This window comes from Eurosta solidaginis, chromosome X (assembly GCF_040869045.1).
Source record: "Eurosta solidaginis isolate ZX-2024a chromosome X, ASM4086904v1, whole genome shotgun sequence".
Taxonomy (NCBI): domain Eukaryota; kingdom Metazoa; phylum Arthropoda; class Insecta; order Diptera; family Tephritidae; genus Eurosta; species Eurosta solidaginis.
Genome location: NC_090324.1, coordinates 111,701,635 through 111,727,555, shown reverse-complemented (window position 1 = coordinate 111,727,555; position 25,921 = coordinate 111,701,635).

Below are 25,921 nucleotides of genomic sequence, written 5' to 3'. Positions count from 1 at the left end.
TCAAATTTTGGCGCAATATTAGATAAGACGTTACGTTTTGTAATGTTCTTGATAGGAATAAAGTTGTTATAAAAATGAAAGCTGCCATACTCGGGATTCCAGCTTAAGCCGCGGGTTCGAATAATTTTTGTTGAATCAAACTTGATGTTGGTTTCAGTAGCTAAGGGGTTAGGCTCCACATGTGATTTTTCATTGATTTTACTCCAGCTTCCCAGTGGCCACGAACCAAGACTCGGCGATACATTTTTTTAAAGTCAGCAGAGACAACGTACTTGTAACGATGGAAATAATGTAAAACATCGGTAATATCGGTTTGGAGTTTTTTTCCTCTGTAAACTATGTCGTTCAGTGACTTGCCGCTCATTGTTCGGGCCGAACTATTAAAAACAAGTCGTAGTTTTGTAGTCGTACTAGATGGTCGGAGCACGACATGATTAGGCAAGTAATAGATAATTGATTTAGGTACGTAGCCATCAGGAACTTTGGACATGTGAAAATTGGTTTCGTAATCGTTCAAAAATTCAGTATACATTTGGACGTATTCAGGGTTCGCGGTCAGTCGTCGATTTAAGGAAAATAGGATACGAACTGGGTTGGATCGCGAATCCCCAAGTGCTGAAACGGATAGTTTGAGAGGCAATCGGACAACGTACTGTCCATTTTCGTTGCGTGTGTACGTTCGTTGAAAATGAGTATCGCACGCCTCCTCTTCTGGAGTCAGCGTAGGTGTTAGGGTGGTAACCTCCTCCTGTTGCCAAAACCTTCGAATGAGCTGACTGATTTCTACATCATGTGAGCAATAATGAATGCGGGCTGAAGTCACTGATAGATTTTCTGCGATAGATCCAGAAAGAATCTAGCCAAAGAATGCGGCCTGTGCGATTGGTGTATGTATTGGACCTTTCCGAATACCGTCTTGTAAGATTTCGTAGTAGACGTGAGCGCCTAAAATCATTTCTATTTTGTCAGGAGTATTAAACGTTGGGTCAGCAAGTTGTGTAACCTTTTAATGTGAGCCCAATCTGTTGATTTAGATTGCCTTGACGGTAAGAATGCAGTTAGTTTAGGTAATACAAATGCAGTAACTGTGCACGCGTATCGCTTCGTGGCTAATGAATTTAAGTTTACAGATACCACTCCGTGAGTGGTGGCAACCACGGACGCTCCGACGCCAAGAAGGCTAATTGCGGCTGCTGAACGCTTTAATCGAAGAAGTTGCACCATTCTTTCACTGAGAAATGACAGTTCTGAGCCCGGATCAGTCAATACACGCGCTACACGACGCACATGATCAACTATAATTTCTACGAATACAGTTGCTAATAAGACATTGGAGCGTCTATAAGCTTCTGCGGTGGCATGGTTGCCGACACCAGCTTCCTCGCTACTGTTTGACTGCAAATCACTTGATTGAACTATTGATGATTTTAGTTCAACAGAATCTGCTGTCACGTGGTTGACATTCGATTTGGTAGATTTTGGTGAAACGATATGTAACAACGTATTATGGGGTTGTCTACACTTGCGGTAGGTTCCTTGGACGTGAGGCCCTAAGCAATTAAACCAAAGTTGTTTAGATTTAACAAAATCTCTGCGTTCAGTAGGAGATTTTCGCTCAAAAGTTGGACATTTAATCAACTTATGATTCTCAGAGCACAAACAACATCGCGATGATGAAGTTGAAGATGAAGTTGTGGCATGACTTTTCGCCTTGTTGCTAGTTTTGTGACTTCACGGAGTTATGACGATCGATTGTTTCGAGTGCAGCACAACGTATTTGGTTAATTTGGTGAGAGCTGAAAGCCGGTTGGGGTTGCTGATGCCCTTTGGTCATGCCCCCATGCTTGACGTGTGGGTGAGTCTAGGCACCGAGTCAAAAGGTGGACAATCATGATATCCCAAGAGTCGACAGGAGCCCCAAGAGCTTTCAGCGCTGCCAGGGTTTCGAAGACAGTTGAAAGCAACCCTTGTAATCCTTTTGCGGATGGATGAGATAGTTTTTTCATCCTAAATAAGACTTCCAGCTGAGTTTCAATAAGAACGCATTTGTTCTCATAGCGTGCAACTAATTTATTCCATGCTGGAACGAAATTGTCGCAAGTGATTGCGAAGGTGGCTAGTAGACGCGCTGCTTCCCCGGATAAACTTCGATTAAGATATTGTAACTTGGTGACGTTTGTAATGTATATTTGTTGGTTTTATACTCAGCTGAGCTGAGCTCCCAGAGTATATAAATTTTTTAGCATAACGGTAAGCCGTAACGGCACAAACTAATCGACATAGATATAAACTTCTATATATCAAAATGATCTGGGCGAAAAACGAAATTCATTTAGCCATGTCCGTCCGTCCGCCCGTGAACACGATAACTTGAGTAAATTTCGAGGTATCTTGATAAAATTTGGTATGCAGGTTCCTGGCCAATCATCTCAGATCGCTATTTAAAATGAACGAAATCGGACCATAACCACGCTCACTTTTTCGATATCGAAAATTTCGAAAAAACGATAAAGTACGATAATTCATTACCAAAGACGGCTAAAGCGATGAAACTTGGTAGGTGAGTTGATCTTATGCCGCAGAATAGAAAGCTCGTAATTTTTGGACAATGGGCGTGGCACCGCCCACTTTTAAAAGAAGGTAATTTCAAAGTTTTGCAAGCTGTAATTTGGCAGTCGTTGAAGGTATCATGATGAAATTTGGCAGGAACGTTACTCCTATTATTATATGTGTGCTAAATAAAAATTAGCAAAATCGGAGTATGAACACGCCCACCTTTTAAAAAATTTTTGTTTAATTCAAATTTTAACAAAAAATTGAATATCTTTACAGTATATAAGTAAATTATCTCAACATTCAACCCCAGTAATGGTATGGTGTAACCAAATACAAAAATAAAAGAAAATTTCGAAATGGGCGTGGCTCCGCCCTTTTTCATTTAATTTGTCTAGGATACCTTTAATGCCATAAGTCGGTCAAAAATTTACCAATCCTTGTGAAATTTGGTAGGGGCTTAGGTTCTAGGACGGTAAATATTTCCTGTGAAAAAGGGCGGAATCGGTTGAAGCCACGCCCAGTTTTTTTACACAGTCGTCCGTCTGTCCTTCCGCTGGCCGTTAATTCGAGAACTTGAGCAAAAATCGATATATCTTTACTAAACTCAGTTCTAGTACTTATCTGAACTCACTTTGTATTGGTGTAAAAAATGGACGAAATCCGATTATGACCACGGCCACTTTTTCGATATCGAAAGTTACGAAAAATTAAAAAAATGCCATAATTCTATACCAAATACGAAAAAAGGGATGAAACATATTAATTGGATTGGTTTATTGACGCAAAATATAACTTTAGAAAAAAACTTTGTAAAATGGGTGCCACACCTACCATATTAAGTAGAAGAAATTGAAAAAGTTCTGCAGGACGAAATCAAAAGCCCTTGGAATCTTGGCAGGAACAGTATCGTGGTATTACATATATAAATAAATTAGCGGTATCCGAAAGATGATGTTCTGGTCACCCTGGCCCACATTTTGGTCGATATCTCGAAAACGCCTTCGCATATACAACTAAGGGCTACTCCCTTTTAAAACCTTCATTAGTACATTTAACTTGATACCCATATCGTACAAAAGGTTACAGAGTCACCCCTGGTCCACCGATATCTCGAAAAGGCGTCCACCTATACAACTAAGGCCCACTCCCTTTTAAATAATAATTAACACCTTTCATTTGATACCCATATCTTACAAACAAATTCTGGAGTCACCCCTGGTCCACCTTTATGGCGATATCTCGAAAAGGCGTCCACCTATAGAACTAAGGCCCACTCAATTTTAAAATACTCATTAACACCTTTCATTTTGTACCCATATCGTACAAACAAATTCTAGAGTCACCCGTGGTATACTTTTATGTCGATATCTGGAAAAGTCGACCAACTATAGAACTAAGGCCCACTTCCTTTTAAAATACTCATTAACACCTTTCATTTGATACCCACATCGTACAAACGCATTCTAGAGTCACCCCTGGTCCACCTTTATGGCGATATCTCGACAAGGCGTCCACCTATAGAACTAAGGATCACTGCCTTTTAAAATACTCATTACCACCTTTCATTTGATACCCATATCGTACAAACACATTCTAGAGTCACCCCTGGTCCACCTTTATGGCGACATCCCGAAATGGCGTCCACCTATAGAACTATGACCCACTCCCTTTTAAAATACTCATTAATATCTTCCATTTGATACCCATGTCATACAAGCATATTCCAGGGTTACCCTAGGTTCATTTTCCTACATGGTAATTTTCCCTTATTTTGTCTCCAAAGCTCTCAGCTGAGTATGTAATGTTCGGTTACACGCGAACTTAGCCTTCCTTACTTGTTATACTCAGCTGAGCAGAGCTCACAGAGTATATTAACGTTGTTCGCATAACGGTAATCCGTAACGGCATAAACTAATCGAGATAGATATAGACTTCTATATATCAAAATGATTTGGGCGAAGAAAGAAATTCATTCAGCCATGTCCGTCGGTCCGTACGTACGTACGTTAACACGATAACTTGAGTAAATTTTGACATATCTTGATGAAATTTAGTATGTAGGTTCCTGGGCGCTCATCTTAGATCGCTATTTAAAATGAACGAAATCGGACTACAAAAACGCCCACTTTTTTGATATCGAAAATTTCGAAAAACCGAAAAAGTGCGATAATTCATTACCAAAGACGGATAAAGCGATGAAACTTGGCAGGTGCGTTAACTTTATGACGCAAAAAAGAAAATTAGTAAAATTTCGGACAATGGGCGTGGCACCGCCCACTTTTAAAATAAGGTAATTTAAAAGTTTTGCAAGCTGAAATGTGGCAGTCGTTGAAGATATCGTGATGTAATTTGGCAGGAATGTTACTCCTATTACTATATGTGTGTCAATCAGTAAGCATTCGTTGCGTGCGGACGTGTTTTTGATCGCTCCGTGTATCTATCTATTTTGCAATACTTAAGTGTATAAGCTGTCATATAGAATTCGTGAGAGATGCCTCTCAGAGTTTAATAAAGTGTGCTGATCATTGGCAGAAATCCAACAAATATTTGTTAGTGCCAATAACAATCATATTTCTATGGAAAAAGAATGAGTGACAACAACAGCAATGCAATGAAAACGCATTCTCGCGGTCAGTTTGTTGACTCGCCCAACTGCATTTCGCCTAATATACGAAATTTAAACAAGTGTACGAAAACTACTCAACCAACACAAGGTGCTGCTGTTGGCGTCGTTAGTTAATCAAATGGTGATGCTGCTGAGCTATCATCTTGTTTATCTTCTTCGGTTTCGCACACCGAAACAACAGCTAAACGGTCCGTCACTGATGCTGAGCTTTCGCGTGCTAAGTCGGCTAAACGTTTGCCTTCTTATGCTTCGGTTTTTAATCAAGCAAATAATAACATCGATTCAAATGATAATTGTGATCGCCCTCTTTTACAAAATTCTGCTCTCGCTGGCAGCAACAATTTTACGTCGCCTTCGAAAATTGTCGAACCAACTGATGCAAGTGTTGTTATTGTGAACGATAATAACAATCCTAGTGATGTTGAAAATATCAAAACTGCTGATACTCGTACCGAGAACACTACCAACGAAAATGAGGGGCAACCTGCTCGTCAGGAGGAAGCTGCTGCAAAAAATAAATCTTACGATAAACATGTTCGCATTGTTGGCTCAAATGCAAATTCTGAACTTTGTATTGCCGCCAAAACTAAGTGGCTGTACATTTCTTCTTTTTCGCCATTAGTCACGGAAATTGATATAATTGAATATATTTCCAAACATTCTGGGATACAGAAAGTGTTGCTTTCATGCCCAAGTCTTATTAAGAATGGTACTGCCGCGGAATTACTAAAACGAATCACCTTTAAATTAGGTGTTCCCGAATCCTGGTTCAACAGTATGCTCAAACCTGAGCTTTGGTCTGCTGGTGTGGCTGTTTGCCCTTTTCGGTTCCGCCAAAAACCGTTTCTTCGGAAATCGTAACCATTGAATCTAACGTGGGTATTCTTAGACCTATTGAGTTAAAATCTAAATATACGCTTTATTATCAAAATGTAAGTGAAATGCGTACGAAATCATCGCAATTATATAGTAATTTCATTTCACATGAATATGATATAATAGCTTTGACGGAGACGTGGTTGACTGAAAATTTTTCATCTAATGAGTTTTTCCATAATTTTTTGTTATGTATATCGTAATGATCGTTGCTCTAACGCCACCGGGCTTGAAAGGGGTGGTGGTATCCTAATTGCGGTTAGATCTGATCTATGTAGTAGACAAATTAATATTGATTATTATAACGGAGACGTGGAACAAATTTGTATATGCGTTACGTTTACTAGCAATAAAAAAATAATTTTTCTATTGTCCTATATTCCACCAAGTAGTGACATTGCTATGTATCAGAAGCATATGGATAATTTAAGTCGAGTTGTCAATAATGCTAATCCGTCTGATGAAATTATATATTTAGGCGATTTAAATTTAATTAATATATCTTGGTCTAATGATTGTAATAGTTTACCTTCAAATATTAAATCCGACATCGATATGCTAGTCCTTAGCACCTTATTTTCATACCGTCTGAAACAATATAGCTCTCAACAAAATAAGAATGGTAGGTTCTTAGATCTAGTTTTTGGATCTGCTGATTTAAAATATCATGCCTTGAGTGTCCATTTCCAATTTTGGAAAATAGTTTCCACCATAATACTTTGGCTATAAATTTTGATTTTTATGATATTTATAAAAAACCCACCGAATCTACATTGGAATATAATTATTTCAAGGCTGATCGTGTGGCGATAAACGAGTTCTTCGTAGCTACTGATTGGACCTTTCTTAACTTCTCCAGAAACCCGGAGGCCTCCTATGAAATTTTTAGGAAGAGGCTTTTACTAACCCTTTCGAGTTTCGTACCTCTAAAAAGTAAGGTCTTATTGAATAGGCCACCCTGGTTTAATCTAAAACTAAATCATCTTAAAAATAGAACAAGTAAGGAAGGTTAAGTTCGGGTGTAACCGAACATTACATACTCAGTTGAGGGGTATGGCGACAGCATAAGGGAAAATAACCATGTAGGAAAATGAACCGAGGGAAACCCTGGAATGTGCTTGTATGACATGTGTATCAAATGAAAGGCATTAAAGAGTATTTTATGAGGGAGTGGGCCATAGTTCTATAGGTGGACGCCATTTAGGGATATAGCCATAAAGGTGGATCAGGGTTGACTCTAGAATGCGTTTGTACGATATGGGTATCAAATTAAAGGTATTAATGAGGGTTTTAAAAGGGAGTTTGGTTGTTGTATAGGTGGTCGCCTTTTCGAGATATCGCCATAAAGGTGGACCAGGGGTGACTATAATGCATTTGTAGGATATGGGTATCAAATGAAAGGTGTTAATGAGTATTTTAAAAGGGAGTAATCCTTAGTTCCATAGGTGGACGCCGTTTCGAGATATCGCCACAAAGGTGGACCAGGGGCGACCCTAGAATTTGTTTGTACAATATGGGCATCAAACGAATGGTGTTAATGAGTATTTTAAAAGGGAGTGGGCCTTAGTTCTATAGGTGGATGCCGTTTCGAAATATCGCCATAAAGGTGGACCAGGGGTGACTCTAGAATGTGTTTGTACGATATGGGTATCAAATTAAAGGTATTAATGAGGGTTTTAAAAGGGAGTGGTGGTTGTTGTATAGGTGGTCGCCTTTTCGAGATATCGCCATAAAGGAGGACCAGGGGTGACTCTAGAATGCGTTTGTACGATATGGGTATCAAATGAAAGGTGTTAATGAGTATTTTAAAAGGGAGTAATCCTTAGTTCCATAGGTGGACGCCGTTTCGAGATATCGCCATAAAGGTGGACCAGGGGTGACCCTAGAATTTGTTTGTACAATATGGGTATCAAAAGAAAGGTGTTAATGAGCATTTTAAAAGGGAGTAATCCTTAGTTCCATAGGTGGACGCCGTTTCGAGATATCGCCATAAAGGTGGACCAGGGGTGACCCTAGAATTTGTTTGCACAATATGGGCATCAAACGAAAGTTGTTAATGAGTATTTTAAAAGGGAGTGGGCCTTAGTTCTATAAGTGACGCCGTTTCGAAATATCGCCATAAAGGTGGACCAGGGGTGACTCTACAATGTGTTTGTACGATATGGGTATCAAATGAAAGGTGTTAATGAACTTTTTCATTTTCTTCTACTTAATATGGTAGGTGTCACAACCATTTTATTAAGTTTTTTCTAAAGTTATATTTCGCGTCAATAAAACAATCCAATTACCTTACCATGTTTCATCCCTTTTTTCGTATTTGGTATAGAATTATGGAATTTTTTCATTTTTCGTAATTTTCGATATCGAAAAAGTGGGCGTGGTCATAGTCGGATTTCGTTCATTTTTCTTACCAAGATAAAGTGAGTTCAAGTAAGCACGTGAACTAAGTTCATTAAAGATATGTCGATTTTTGCTCAAGTTATCGGGTTAACGGCCATGCGGAAGGACAGACGGACGACTGTGTATAAAAACTGGGCGTGGCATCAACCGATTTCGCCCATTTTCACAGAAAACAGTTAACGTCATAAAATATATGCCCCTACCAAATTTCAAAAGGATTGGTTCATTTTTGTTCGACTTATGGCGTTAAAAGTATCCTAGACAAATTAAATGAAAAAGGGCAGAGCCACGCCCATTTTGAAATTTTCTTTTATTTTTGTATTTTGTTGCACCATATCATTACTGGAGTTGAATGTTGACATAATTTACTTATATACTGTAAAGATATTAAATTTTTTGTTAAAATTTTACTTAAAAAAAAATTTTTTTTTAAAAGTGGGCGTGGTCCTTCTCCGATTTTGCTAATTTTTATTAATCGTACATATAGTAATAGGAGTAACGTTCCTGCCAAATTTCATAATGATATCTTCAACGACTACCAAATTACAGCTTGCAAAAGTTTTAAATTACCTTCTTTTAAAAGTGGGCGGTGCCACGCCCATTGTCCAAAATTTTAGTAATTTTCTATTCTGCGTCATAAGTTCAACTCATCTACCAAGTTTCGTCGCTGTATCGGTCTTTTGTAATGAATTATCGAACTTCTTCGGTTTTTAGAAATTTTCGATATCGAAAAAGTGGGCGTGGTTATAGTCCGATATCGTTCATTTTAAATAGCGATCTGAGATGAGTGCTCAGGAACCTGCATACCAAATTTCATCAAGATACCTCAAAATTTACTCAAGTTATCGTGTTAACGGACGGACGGACGGACGGACATGTCTCAATCAAATTTTTTTTCGATCCTGATTATTTTGATATATGGAAGTCTTTATCTATCTCGATTCCTTTATATATGTACAACCAACCGTTATCCAATCAAACTTAATATACTCTGTGAGCTCTGCTCAACTGAGTATAAAAGATAAAGCTTTTAAAAAACATAGGAAGAGCTGTAAAGAAATTGATCGACTTAGCTATATAAGACTTAAAAAGCAATTCGATTTCCTTAATGTGTCTTTTAAAGCAATATATGCTTAAACTCGAATCAAAACTAAAGTCAAAGCCGTCCAGTTTCTGGTCGGTTATTAACTCCAAAAGAAAAACCAATGGCTTTCCAACGACTATGGAGTATGATGGCGAAGAGTCCAGTAATCCACTGGATGCCTGCAACTTATTTGCTAAATTCCAAAAAGTTTATTCAAAGTTTACCTCTCCACCTTATCCTACATTTCACCCTGGGTACCAATGCCAAATTTCTAATTTCGTTGTTACCGCAGATGATGTTCTTCTGTCAATCTCTAAATTGACAAGTAGTGCAAAATCAGATACTGAGGGGTGTTCTCCGATATTTTTCAAAATATGCGCAAACTCCATTGCAGAACCCTTGGCTCATCTCTTTCAAAATTGCTTGTACAGCGAATTTTTTTTGGACTCGTGGAAATTATGCTCCATAAATCCCATATTTAAGTCTGGTAACCGCAATGACATTTGCAACTACAGACCGATTGTTAAACAGAGTACTCTGGCAAAAATATTCGACCACGTACTTCAACGTAAATTGTTCGATTACGAAGGCAAGGCTATAGTGGAGTGTCCGCATGGATTTTTCCCAGGTAGGTCTACCTCCACAAATTTAGCTTTAGTTACTAATCAAATTGTGGGTGCTTTAGAGAAATCTGAGAAACTTGACGTCATATACTCTGACTTCTCGAAAGCATTCGACAAGGTTGATCATACTTTCCTAGTACGCAAGTTAGCCAAGTATGGAATCAATGGAAACTTGTTGAAATTCTTCACGAGTTTTCTATCGAACAGAAAGCTTTATGTAGCAATTGGAGCCGACAAGTCATCTCTACATATAAACGCCTGGTCAGGTATTCCGTAGGGTACCCATTGTGGCCCTCCATTATTCTTAATTTTCATAAATGATTTGCCCCAGCAATTCAAATTCGCAAAATGTTTGATGTTTGCGGACGATGTCAAACTATTTCTGACGATCCGTAATAGCTCTGACTGCACTAACTTGCAATCTGATCTGGACTCTTTTGCCGGTTGGTGTGCAGACAATAATTTATTTTTTAAATACAAACAAATGCTGCGTTGTGTCTTATTCCAAAAAGACATTTTTTAACTTCAAACTAAATGCTAAATCTCTTGATCATTGTCAAGAGATAAAAGATTTGGGAGTCATTTTTGGCTCCAAACTCTCTTTTTCCAGTCATATTGACTTCATTGTTGCAAAGTCCTTTGCAATGGTTGGGTTCATTAGACGAAACACCAGTGACTTAAGGACCCTATGACGTTGAAGGCACTTTATATCTCCTTGGTCAGAAGTAGCCTTGAATATTGTTCAATAATATGGAATCCTTTTTATGAATCTAGCTCCTATAAAATTGAAAGAGTTCAACAAGTTTTTACGAAAATTGCTTTACGGATGCTTCAGTGGCAAGACGGTCTCCCATCGTATACCAGCAGGCGCAAATTGCTTGATCTTCCGGCTTTGCACGACAGAAGAACTTGTATCTCACTGATGCTTACCTATAATGTAATAAACTTGAGCATAAATTGCTCCGATTTATCTAATTTGTTCATTCCATATATTCCACTGCGTGATTTTCGGCATAATAGATTATTTATCGAAATAACTCATAAAACGAATTATGCTATGAATGAACCTATAACTAGGACTACACATCTAGCAAATCGATTCAGTAATGTTCTTAATTTTAATAACAGCTTATATAAGTTTAAGCTTGAATTGTTTTCTATTTTTAATTAGTCTGTAAGAAAGCACGTACTTTTAGACTGAATGAATTAAATAAATAAATAAATAAAATAAACGCGGCCACCGTGGTGTGATGGTAGCGTGCTCCGCCTATCACACCGTATGCCCTGGGTTCAACTCCCAGGCAGAGCAACATCAAAATTTTGGAAATAAGGTTTTTCAATTAGAAGAAAATTTTTCTAGGCGGGGTCGCCCCTCGGCAGTGACTGGAAAGCGCTCCGAGTGTATTTCTGCCATGAAAAGCTCTCAGTGAAAACTCATCTGCCTTGCAGATGCCGTTCGGAGTCGGCATAAAACATGTAGGTCCCGTCCGGCCAATTTGTAGGGAAAATCAAGAGGAGCACGACGCAAATTGGAAGTGAAGCTCGGCCTTATATCTCTGCGGAGGTTATCGCGCCTTACATTTATTTATTTTTAAATAAAATAAAAATTTGCAAAATCGGATAACGAACACGCACACTTTAAAAAAAAAAAAATTTTAACCCTCTGCGACTGACGTGAATTAAGTTTGCCTATTCCACTGACGAAGTAGTCCACCAGACACACTTACGATAGCTTATATTTTCTCGTCTAATTTTCAAACGTATTGAAAGCATTCCTGTTTTAAGTTCCAGGGTGAACGTTTTTATTTATTGTATTTTTTTTTTATAATTCCAAAAGATAATTCATTTTAAACGGTATTTATTTACATGGCTCAAATTGACTCTGAAAAATTTATTTCTATAAAAAAACAACAACAATATATTCCATATTATATATTTTTTTTTCAACAAAACCTTTTACTTATTTTAGTGTACATTAAAGTTCATCAATCTTTCAAAAAAGAGAAAAATTTAGCGGTTAAATAAAAAGATATTTCATGTAAAACATGCCGATATGCATTTTATAGTTAGGCTTTTCAAAGCTTATACGCGGCTTTTAAAAGTCCCGGATGACATTCTCTTAGAACAGTGAGGGCGAACATTAATGCCTGAATAATCCATCAGAACAAAATAAACTAGAAATATAAGATATCGAAGCAACTTCACTGACGCGGACGCTAAAAAATTATGACTTAAATACTAAGATGGTTGTCTCCCAGACACCTACCTTAAGGTGAGGCCAAAATATTATGACTTAAATACTGAGATGTTGTCTCCCAGACACCAACATTAAAACTAACGTGGTAGACTCGTAGACACTTTTCCGCTCAAAACAACGCATATGCTCCCTTCAAACGCTTTCAAAACACTAACTTACGCATGACTATGCAGTATGACGGTAAAGAGAGAACGTGAGGAGAAGTGTGTAAAATAACGGCGCAAAATCTATTTTTCTGTTTATTGGTGTCTGTAAGACTACCACGTCAGTCGCAGAGGGTTAAAGTCAAATTTTAGCAAAAAATTTAATATCTTTACAGTATATAAGTAAATTATGTCAACATTCAACTCCAGTAATGATATGGTGCAACAAACTACAAAAATAAAAGAAAATTTCAAAATGGGCGTGGTTCCGCCCTTTTTCATTTAATTCGTCTAGAATACTTTTAATGCCATAAGTCGAACAAAAATTAAACAATCCTTGTGAAATTTAGTAGGGGCATCGATTCTATGACGATAACTGTTTTCTGTGAAAATGGGCAAAATCGGTTGAAGCCGCGCCCAGTTTTTATACGCAGTCGACCGTCTGTCCTTCCGCTCGGCCGTTAACACGATAACTTGAGCAAAAATCGATATATCTTTACTAAACTTAGTTCACGTACTTATCTGAACTCACTTTATATTGGTAAAAAAAATGGCCGAAATCCGACTATGACACGCCCACTTTTTCGATATCGAAAATTACGAAAAATGAAAAAATGAGATAATTCTATACCAAATATGAAAAAAGAGATGAAACATGGTAATTGGATTGGTTTATTGACGCAAAATATAACTTTTGAAAAAACTTTGTAAGATGGGTGTGACACCTACCATATTAAGTAGAAGAAAATGAAAAAGTTATGCCCGGCGACTGGAATCTTGGCAGGAATACTGTTCGTAGTATTACATATATACATCAATTAGCGGTACAGACAGATGATATTCTGCGTCACCCTGGTCCACATTTTGGTCGATATATGGAAAACGCTTTCGCAAATACACCTAAGGGCCATTCCCTTTTAAAACCCTCATTAACACATTTAATTTGATACCCATATCGTACAAGCACATCATAGAGTCACCCCGGGTCCACCTTTATGGCGTTACTTCGAAGAGGCGTCCAAATACAGAACTAAGACCCACTCCCTTTTAAATAATCATTATCACCTTTAATTTGACAACCATATCGTACAAACTAATTCTAGAGTCACCCCTGCTCAACCTTTATGGCGATATCTCGAAAAGGCATCCATCTATAGAACTAAGGCATACTCTTTTTTAAAATACTCAATAACACATTTCATTTGATACCCATATCGCACAAACACATTCTAGAGTCACCCTTGGTCCACCCTTATGGCGATATCTCGAAAGGGCGTCCACCTATATAAGTAAGGCCCACTACGTTTTAAATAATCATTAACACCTTTCATATGATACCCATATCGTACAAACGCATTCTAATCACCCCTGGTCCACCTTTATGGCGATATCGCGAAAAGGCGTCCACCTATATAACTAAGGCATACTCCCTTTTAAAATACTCATTAACACCTTTCATTTGATACCCATATCGTACAAACACATTCTAGAGTCACCCCTGGTCCACCTTTATGGCGATATCTCAAAAAGGCGTCCACCTATAGAACTATGGCCCACTCCCTTTTAAAATACTCATTAACACCTTTAATTTGATACCCATATCGTACAAACACATTCTACAGTCACCTCTGGTCCACCTTTATGGCGATATCACGAAAAGGCTTCCACCTATAGAACTAAGCACCACTCCCATTAAAATACTCATTAACACTTTTCATTTGATACCCATATCGTACAACACACATTCTAGAGTGACCCCTGGTCCACCTTTATGGCGATACCCCGAAATGGCGTCCACCTATAGAACTATGGCCCACTCCCTTTTAAAATACTTGTTAATACCTTCCATTTGAAACCCATACATCCAGGGTTACCCTAGGTTCATTTTGCTAAATGGTGATTTTCCCTTATTTTGTCTCCAAAGCTCTCAGCTGACTATGTAATGTTCGGTTACACCCGAACTTAGCCTTCCTTACTTGTTTTGTTTATGTTTATGTTTAACTGAATTGTTGATACACGTTGGCCCCAGGTTTCAGCCTCACGTTGCAACATCAAGTTACAGTTAAATTTAAACAACAAAAGGTCTTAAAATACGCACCAAAATTCTATGGAGGTGAGAGTAATGCGATTCGCTACGATATCACTCAAACTACACCTTAATCAAGGAAGTTAGGCTCTTCCTAAAGAAGAAAAGGGACCGGATGTAACCGAGAAGCACTCATACCGCAAAGGTCACGTATGTTGGCTGTGGAGGGCGAGGTCTACTCGGGCCCATCTTTGCAGCTAGCAAGAAGTGGTTGGGGTGGATCGCGACCTCTTCTCCAAGATCTGTGTCATTACATTATTTTTATTACAGAGCCCCTATTTTCTTTTGGGTATCACAAAAAAAAAATTATATCCGTGGTTAATGAAATAAAAAGATCTAAAACAAAGTTTTGGATCGAGTGAATGGACAAGACTGAATGTTCGGCCTGGGTGCGTTCGAAACCGGCAGTGAGTTGGCTCACACCGGTCGATCTCTTGATTGATGGTACACTCGAAACGAAATAAATAAATACCAGAGGGTTTTCGTCGCTATAATGTGATATTTAATGAAAGTGATAGAAATTTAAGTGATGACAGGTTTTAATATGAATTTACCTTTACATGCAAAATGACGGCGGTGATCCTGGGCGATGTGTCTCGGTTGATGGTTGATCAAAAAAAGACGCCGGTTGTTCCGTGGATGACAACCGCTAAACCGCAAAAAAGTCCTACGGTTTTAAGGAGGGGAAAGTCACGCACCCAATCACCTCCGCATATACATGCATGGGTGCTGACAACCTGCACACATACACATACATGTGCGTGAAACACATGCATGCGTATTTGGACACATTTAATGCGGACGTGAGAGTATGGGTGACTGGAAGTTGATTAAGCTTTTGAAAGTTAGGGAGGGGCGCCGTCAAAGAGAAAAATTTAGGCATTGGTCCTAAACACTGAAACTAAAGAAAGCAAAAATCACAGAAACTAAGATAGTTTACGCATTAAGAGCAGCGAAGGTGGACTCGCGCTCAGATTTATGCGCAAAAAAAATGTTTATAAGGCCCCTTAGTCCTTCTTTCCCCTTTTACATTCTTACCCGGAAAACAATTGTTACTAAATTAACAGAGCATTTTTATGATTTCAATCTATAAATTCAATAAAATTTCATTTTTGTATTTTTTACACAAAACTTAGATAAGTAGTACATAATGAGTCCTTACTATATTATTCCCTAATTTAAGCTAATGGAATTTGATGGGAAGTAGTTAGAAACCAATACAAATAAGATATTTTCAATGTTTGAAGTATTGCTTTTGGAAACTTTACAACAATATAGTTCAATAGAATTATTCTCATTATACATATGTATCTTTCCCAAAGAAAATTAAAATATATCTAACAACGAGGGTAAAATTCTAGTTGAGGGGTGGACTGTTAATACGCTACCAAAAATATCGAGAGAGGAGTCAAAAGACGCTTATTGACTTCGACAACAATAATCCGAAGGCAGAAAAGAAAAATTGTATCCTTTTTGTAGCCGGTCAATTCATTTTTCCAAATTAATTAATAAAAATAGGCTTTATTTTACCAATATGTGCTGTAGTGCAAGTCAAAAGACTCCACTAGTACAACCCGACGTTTCGATAATCCTTTTAGCATCTTCAAGGGTGAACTGCATTTATTTCAATTATTTTTCCAATTTCAATCAACAACAACATTATAACATGTAAAAGAAAAAATCATAATTTGGAATTATATATATAAACCTTACTAATTAATATCACAATTATATATCGAGCACTTACAATTTTTGTATACGTTAATATGTCTATCTTACATATTGCATTAAACGTCGTCATCAATGTATTTTAACTTAAATTAATTTATTTTAAAAATTATGTTGATACCCGTTTGTTTGGGTACACTTGTTAAATATGGTTGTTTCGTTGGACTTTGATCCATGTATGTTTGTATGTAATTTGTTTCATATGCATAACAGATAAGCAGAAGAAATGTCATCTGTGTCTTCTTTCCTTTTACTGTTCCGTTTCTGTTTTGTAGTATCCTTAAACTCTCTATTGTGAATCTAACCTTTTGGCGTTTCTATTTGTCTAAGATTTTCGCGTTGTGGAAATCAGCTGTATGACCGATTGCTGTGGTATGTTGCGATAATGCCGTGCTATTTTTGCTTTTCCTTACACCCGTGCCGTATTCTTTTAGACGAACGCCCAATGCGCGTTTTGTTGTACCTATGTATATTTTATTGCATGTTTGGTTATCATCTCCTTTACATGCTATTTCGTACACAATGTTATTTTGTTGTGTTGTTGGAATTGGGCTTTTTGTTTTCGTGAAAATAGTATACAAATTTTGGTTAGATTTGTAGGCGAAGCATATATTGTTGTTGGTTTTTAGTGTACTTTTTTCTATGTTGTCTGTTAACCTAGGAATGTATGTTACGCTGTAATACTGTTTTGGTTGGACATTGATGTTAGCTGTTGGGTTGTTGTTAATTTCGTATTTTATTTGAGTTTTCTTTTGTTCAATTTAATTTTGTATAAGACCGTATGGGTAACTGTTTTTCTCAATATTTTTGGTGATTTGGTTAATGGTGACATCCCAGAATTTTTCATGGCTGATTTTCAGCACTTTATGGATTTGAGTTTTGGCCGTGTTAACCTTATATTTGAATTGTTGGGCTGATAAGTAATTTATCAGTCGTCCCGAAGAAGTGGGTTTTTTATACCAATCTAGTACAACATTTTGGTTTATTCTATGGATGTGCGTATCTAAAAAGGGGATTCTGCCATTACTTTCTATTTACACAGTAAATTTAAGTTTATTGTGGTACTTGTTTAATGTGTGGAGGATGTTGTCTAAATCTCTTATCTTTACAATGGCAAATATGTCGTCCACATACTTGGTTAACATGATATGTTTATATTGTTTTTTTTATTTTAGTTCTGATATGCTATCTTTTAACAGGTCGTCCATAACTATGTCAGATATGATGGGGGAGAGCGGACTACCCATCTGCATTCTAAACGTACGGCTTGCCAAAAATACACAAGCCGGAACTTCCATTCCGTCCAATAGTTTCGTCTATAAATGTCGCATGTTATAAATTGTCCAAATACATTGGAAATATTCTCAAGAATCTGGTTTCTGATGAATACAATATAAGAAATTCGTATGAAATTAAGGAAAGGCTTAAAAGCACAAGCGTTAATAACGACGACATACTAGCGTCATTTGATGTGGTATCCCTATTTACCAATACACCAACGATGCTTGCCATAAAAATAATTGTGAAGAAATGGAATGAAACTACAAAAATAACCAAAATAACAAAAAAACAATTCTTAGATATACTTAATTTTTGCCTAATGGAAAATAATTATTTTATGTGGGATGAGAAGCTATACGCCCAAACGTTTGGAACGCCGATGGGTAATCCGATCTCCCCCACCATAGCTGACATAGTTATGGACGACCTGTTAATAGATAGCATGTCTGAAATTAAAGAAAAACACAATATAAACATATCATTTTTAACTAAGTATGTGCACGTCATATGTGCAATTGTAAAGATAAGAGATTTAGACAACATCCTCCACATTAAACAAGTACCACAATAAACTTAAATTTACTGTGGAAATAGATACGCGCATCCACAGTGTTTAGGCGGGATGCCTAACTTTTCCGCATCTGATTGCGAGCCCCCTAATGCAACTCTGCGATTCGATACTCGACTTTAACTTATAGCCACCCACACCATCACCGCCACATGCATGTGCATGCATTTACATACACGTGTATTTGTGCTTTTTGTCAGCACTCATGCATATGCATGACGGGGTTGATGTGTGGGTGCCTTTCCCCTCCAAAACGGAGGATTTTCCGGGTCAACGGTTGTCGTTTTCTATACAACCGGCCTCTTGGATTTCAATAGCCGTACAATACGCATCTGCCGCCAGCGATCTCTACCGTTTTTCAACAATACTTTCAGGTAATATTGTAACCAACCAATTTATACATTTACCCAATAAATCACATATCTTACAACGAGGAATCTCGTCTTCTCTTATTTTATTTCAACCCGCTTATTCCCATCGAGATCGACCACGGTTCGCCCACCGACTCAGGAGCAGACGCACCCCGGCCGATCATTTGGTCCTATCTACCCGAGAAAGGAATTAAAGGGCCTACATACAGTCCACTAAGAAATTACTTTCTTGCTATAAGAATTGGTATTTTCGTATTTTTGGTGATACGCGTCAACCAAATTACCCAACAATTTATTCGGAATATACTGGCGAAACACAACACGTAATACATTCTCCAATTTCATATAAATATCGTGGTGTTATAGACACATCTGGGCGATTACAACAAACCATCAACAACAGCTATACCACAAAAGGTGTGGGAACGTTTATTATACTTTTTATCAGCGTGCAAAACCACAGAGAAAGCGACAGCCAGCTGAAGCCACTGCAACACATCAAGTCATCTTGCCACATCAGCACCAGCGTATCGCCAAATAAAAGTAAGTGCAATATTTCTTGCCACAATTTTTTTTGGTTATAACAAAATAAAATAAAACCGTGTATAAAATATATCCCGAATGCCATACGCGTAGTGACTGTGAGTAACTGCGAAAAGTGTGAAAAGGTTATTAGTGTCGAGAAGAAAACTAAGTGCAAACGCGGCACATTAACGTTGTCTCAGACTCCTTCTGACTACCTGGTCTGTCCCCCACCAGCGGTAAGGCGCTCCAGACACAGCACAAGGAAGAGGTGCACATAATCTCACTTTCACAAAAATTTCACGCCAGTCGATTGCGGCAAATTTCTGTTTCTTTTTGCATTACGTTAATTTCACTAGTTTTTCTAATACATTTTTGCTACACAGTTTCTTCGTTTTTGCACAAGATTTATCACACGTTTTTACACTTTTCGTCGAGTTCATATCAGCGCGCACACTTATTAAACAATACAATTCAACTTTGAAGTGGCGAGTGACCCCCTTTATTTCCACAAAAGACGTTGTTGTTGCTGCGAAGTCAGTGAAAAAATAAACAAATTGAAAGCGTTAAATAAAGGGTTTTTTGTATATTTATCGGTTGGTTGGGTTATTTGCTCAGAGTGTTCAAGTTTATATCCCCTCCTTTAATTCATCCACTTTTCTTTTATGAACATGGAATCGTACATTGGGTTGACCGATCGAATAATCGAGTTCGAGGCCAACTTTAACGACATAAGTGCAGCTCTTCACACAATACACACTCTTGCAATACAGCGAAAAGAGTTGCAAGCTAAGTGGGAAAAAGCAGAGACCGCCCTCGAGGAGTTGCTTGACTCTGACACGCTCGACGCAAAGAAAATTGCAGCGGTCAAGATCAAGCATAAAGCAGCTTATGCTGTATTCCTGCGATGCATGTCAAACATGGCCGAACTTCAAGACAAATTGAAGCAGGAAAGAGATAGCGAGGTTCGACCTGAAGGAGATCGTGCACGTGAACACAGTATCCGCCTGCCAGCTTGTGATAACGAGGTATTCAAGGGCGAATACCTATCTTGGCCAACGTTTCGTGACCTGTTCACGGCCATCTACAAAAACAACAGTCGCCTAAGCCCAGTAGAAAAGTTGTTCCACCTTAACCAAAAAACTCAAGGTGAGGCAAAGGACATCGTCAAGAAATGTCCTGTGACAAATGAAGGCTTCGAAACAGCCTGGAAAAACCTATGTGAGAGATACGAGAATAAATGGATTCTCGTAAACTCACAACTACAAATATTGTTTAATCTGAAAAAGATAGATAGCGAGTGCGGCAGCTCAATCAAAACCTTACAGCGCGACATAAATAATTGTTTGGCATCCTTAAAACCCATCAGATAGATGTTTCAAATTGGGATGCGATCATCACATATTTATGCTCGACAAAATTACCTGAAAATACGTTGGCTCTATGGGAGCAGAGCATTGACCACAAAACGGACATATCCAAGTGAGAGGATATGGACAAATTCTAGTCAAATCCTTTTCAGACACTTGAAATCGTGTCTGGTTTCAAGCGCGTCGCGACAATCGACGGAAACCCCTACGAAAAGAATTGGTGCTTTTCAAACAAAAGTATCCAAGTAAACAACAAAATCAATGTGTAAAATATGCAAATCTACGGATCACAGATTACGCCACTGTTCACACTTTTGCGATTTAACCACGGGAAAAAGGTAAGATTCGTTAAATCCACAAACGGCTGTCTGAACTGTTTATCCCCAGGACACACAGTGACGAGGTGCACCAGTTCGTACAAATGTTCCAAATGCCACTCTCGTCACCACACGCTCCTGCATGCGGACACACTTCAGCAACCGGCGGTGCGCAATCCTTTCAAAGATGCGGATAATACCCTGTCAACTTCGGCACAGGCACGGAAAAGACAGGATTCGGGACAACCACCTTCCTCTATGAACCAGAATGTCAAATCCTGCCATGCCAATTGCAGCACAGGTGTGCTATTAGGAACTGCTCGCGTACACGTCCACCATAATGGTACCGACTTCTCCGCGCGGGCATTAATTGATTCTGGGTCTGAATGTTATTTCATAACTGAAAGACTGAAACGTAGAATCAATTTGTCAGCGAAGAAAATGCATGCCCAGATTTCAGGCATCACAAATGCGGTGTCAGCTCAGGTGAAAGAAGCATCCAACATTGAATTACGTTCACCAGTGGATCCCTGCTTCAGCCTGACTACACTCGTTCTCGTTCTAGCTAAACTCACTGGGAATCTGCCATCCTGCCATATCAACGCAATGGCTTTGCAGGCATTCCCAGACTTGGTTTTGGCAGACAAGAGGTTATACGTAAACGAAGACGTAGACCTCATACTTGGCGGAGACACATATCCCCAAATTATAATAGCGGTATAAAAAAGAATGTGCTAAACACACTCTTAGCCCAAGAGACAGTGTTCGGTTGGATACTAACCGGTCGTATCGAATCACCGACTCCAACGAAGAGCATTATGTCTTTCTACAATGAGGTTGCGTTAGACAACCAACTCAAAGGGAGGTAGAAAATGTACCCAAAAATAAAATATTAAACGAAGAGAAGAGGTATTTCGAAAAATTATTTAAAGAAACAACGAAACGTGATGAACATGGAAGATACACCGTGTCACTACCATTCAGGCAGGATTACCCTAATAATATTAATTTAGGACCATCCCTGAAGCGAGCATGCTCTCAATTCTTCCGGAATGAGGGGCGGCTAATAAAAAACCCAGACTTATGTAAAGAGTATGTTCGAGTGTTGTCAGAATATGAAACGCTCGGACATATGAGAAAAATTTAAAAGAATATCCCATCCGTCGATTCGGATAATTATTTCCTGCACCACTACGCCGTTATTAAAGCAGAAAGTTCCACTACAAAGGTATGCGTAGTATTTAATGCCTCGAGCCCACGGCCAACGGTAATAGCTTAAACGATATTCTCCTCTCACGCCCAGTTCTACAAGCCGATCTACCCATCCTTATCTTACGATGGAGACTATACCGTTTCGTCTTCAATAGCGACATCGAAAAGATGAATCGTCAAATTGAGGTTAACGAAAACCACACCAAATTTCAACGCATTGTTTATCGCACTTCCCCGAAAGACCCTATTAGTCTCTAAGAATTAAAGACGGTTACCTTCGGAGTGAAGTGCGCTACATATCTCGCGATAAGTACGCTCCTACAACTGGCAGAAGACGTATCAAATTCACACCCTACAGCGGCTAGCTTTCTTCGAGAATACATATATGTAGATGACGTGTTAGCGGGTGGACATACGATCATATCGACCATTAAAGCCAGAGATGAAATTCGTCAAGTCCTACATTCAGCGGGCTTTCCACTTCGCAAATGGACATCCAATTTAGAGGACATTCTAAGGGCATCCCCAAAGCAGACCTGCTCAGTGAAAACTTCTGGCATTCGAAGATACCAGTTCAGTGAAAGCATTAGGCATTGGAATGCCCACTCAGATTTATTTTATTTTAAAGCAGGGACCCTGGACAACCCGGAAAACATTACGAAGAGAGCGATACTATCAGCAATCGCCAAACTTTTCGATCCCTTAGGATGGCTGGCACCAATGGTCATTGTGGAAAAAGTACTCATGCAGAGTATATGGTTAGAAGGCACCGCTTGGGACGAACCAGTATCTACCAGTGCGCTGGAACGATGGAAATTCTTCACTGACTAATACCATGAAATCGATAAAATCAGGATACCTAGATTGGCCACCAGGAACCGACATCGGGATCCATGGATTTTGTGACGCATCCGAGAAGGCTTATGCAGCAGCCGTTTACATGTGCGTGAAAACAGATAATGACATCTGGACAAACCTGCTGCTAGCAAAAACCCGAGTAGCCCCAGTGAAAACTCTTTCTCTTCCACGCTTGGAACTTTGCGGAGCCGTGCTGTTAGCGGAAATCACCGAATCAATTTTCAGGAACTTTAAATTGGGAACAGTGAGAGTTCACCTTTGGACGGATTCAACTATCGCCCTCGCATGGATAAGGAAACCGCCTTGTTCCTGGTCCACTTTCGTCGCACATCGGATCACCAAGATCATCGACATGGTCGGAAATAAGGACTGGTTGCACGTAAATTCAGAATCAAACCCAGCAGATTTAGCTAGCAGAGGATTACCTGCGTTTGAGTTGGTCAAAAATTCGTTGTGGTGGCAGGGACCTTCTTGGCTCCAAGAAGACACTTCCCAATGGCCAGCACAAGAAAGTGACTTCATCACCTCCGTAGAGGAAAAGAGGGCGAAGACCTGCGCAAAAACAACCGTAAATACTGCCTATATTCTCCAACGATTTTCTGACCTACCAAGGGCTTTACGAGTGCTGTCCTAGGTGATGAGATTCTACCGAAGAACACACCCCGAAACATAAAATTCATTCCATGTCATGTCGCATTTAATCTCCCCTGATGAAGTTAAGGCCACTACACGACTTTTAATTAAAATCTATCAGAAACAACATTTCAGTTCAGAATATAAAGATTTAAAGGCCGGAAAACCAATTGAAGGGAAAAGTGCAATACCCTCACTTAATCCTTTCATAGACCAACATGGCATCATTCGGGCAGGAGGACGACTCGAGGCGTCAAAAGACTTAGCTTTTAATGAACGCCACCCAATCCTCCTCCCATAGAACTGCAGGTTATCCCGTCTGACAGTCCTAGTGTTTCATCAACAAAGTCTGAATGGGGTAAACCAACTCATGTTACGTCTGATACGCACCCTGTACTGGATACCTAATGTAAAAACCATGATTAGAGCAATCATTCACAATTGCAAGGTTTGCACTATACATCGAAAACTAGCTCAGACCCAGCTTATGGGTACTCTTCCTCGCGAACGCACGACATTCAGCCGTGCATTCACGACTACTGGAGTCGACTTCGCCGGACCCTTCGACATTAAAAGTTACCGCGGCAGAGGGTGTCGCCTATCCAAAGGCTATTTTTGCCTATTCGTGTGTTTTCCACACTAGCAATTCATCTGGAGGCCACTACTGACCTCAGCACACCATCATTTCTTGCGGCCTTTGCCCGTTTCATATCTAGGCGCGGATGCCCAAAAAATATGTACTCCGACAATGGTACGAACTTTGTCGGAGCGTCATAATCCTTACGATCAGAATTCAAGACTTTCATCTAACAAGCGCGAGAGAACGCTGTCTCAAAATTCAGCCACCAGTCACTCACGTGGCATTTCATCCCTGCGGGCGCGCCCCACATGGGAGGGCTGTGAGAGGCTGGAGTGAAAAGCTTCAAAAGCCACTTCAAAAAGATAGCCTCACCACACAAATTCACCTTCGAGAAATTCCACACACTCTTGTGCCGGACCGAGGCATGCCTGAACTCGCGGCCGCTCAGCCCGGCATCCAATGACCAGATGGACCTAGAGCCGCCTACCCCAGGAAATTTTCTCACGGGCAGCCACCTACTGGCTCCGCCAGAACCAGATGCTAGTGAGAGCTCGGCTTCGATGATCAATCGGTGGCAGAAACTCAAAGCCCTCCATCATACTTTCTGCAAGCGATTGAAGGTGGAATATCTATCCGAACTTCAAAAACGAGTGAAGTGGAAGCATCCCAAACAAAACATACAAGTGGGAGATCTCGCCTTGCTCAAAGAGGACAGCTTATCTCCCAACGAATGGAGGTTAGGTCGAGTGGTCAACGTAAACCCCGGCGAAGATAACCGAGTTCGCGTAGTCGACCTCATAACCGAGAAGGGTCAAGTCAGACGATATTTGGTCAAACTGATCCTTCTTCCAACGGAGGAGATGGATTGCGAGAAGACCAAGAGCTCCTCATAGCAATCCCTCCGGTCCTCTCCCTCCTTTCCAAATTCCACCTTCCTATCGAGAATCCACCAAAAACCCAGCTCTCGTTCACCCGAAACAAGACCAACCAATAACCTAACTCAGATCCGATATCTGCCAAAGAACATAAAGGCCCGCGGCCTATTTTATTTCAAATTTTCAAAAACCCATCCCACAATTCACTCGCTCACCCCGATCGAGGACTCCAGAACCCTAACGCAGACTCACGGTCTGCCACAGAAAGCAGATGCACTCAGCCAAAGGCCAAATTTTAAATATGTGTTCACATCCTTTTAGAAAAAAAATATAATAATAATAATAAATTTGTAAATGCCAACAGGTTTTGGAAGAAAGTATTAATTTTCGGGTAAATATTTCATGAATTGATAAAGAGTTATATGGGTTTGATCATTCTTTCAGAAGTTTTTTGAAAAATACCGTACGTTAGAGTTTTATGCGCAAATACACTATTTCAAAATTGGCTTAAAATACTCCCTATCTGAGCATAAGTTCAGTGCACTTTGAGAAAGGGGAGAATTAATGAGTAGCATTCTGAGATACTATGTTCTTGAGCGACTCTAAGTTACGGCGTTCTTTGTGACAAATCCTGAAATGGGAGATTTTTGAAAAATATTTTAAGATAGGACGATCTTGAACAGGCATCCGACATGAGGTGATACTCTACTCAGCAGCCACAATGAACTGACAAAAGGAATAAAAATAAAAGAAAATTGCTTATTTTCTTAGAACTTTATATTCCGGCCTTGACTTTTGACAAAAGCGGTGAGCTTTTGTGCGGTCCGGCTACATAGGGAGTATTCACCTTTTTATTCTCAAATTTCGGAGAATGGTTTTCCGTTAAGTATTCATAGAAGTGTTCCGGATAAAATGTTGGTTTAGAAGATTCCGAACATGTTCGTTTGCGACTACC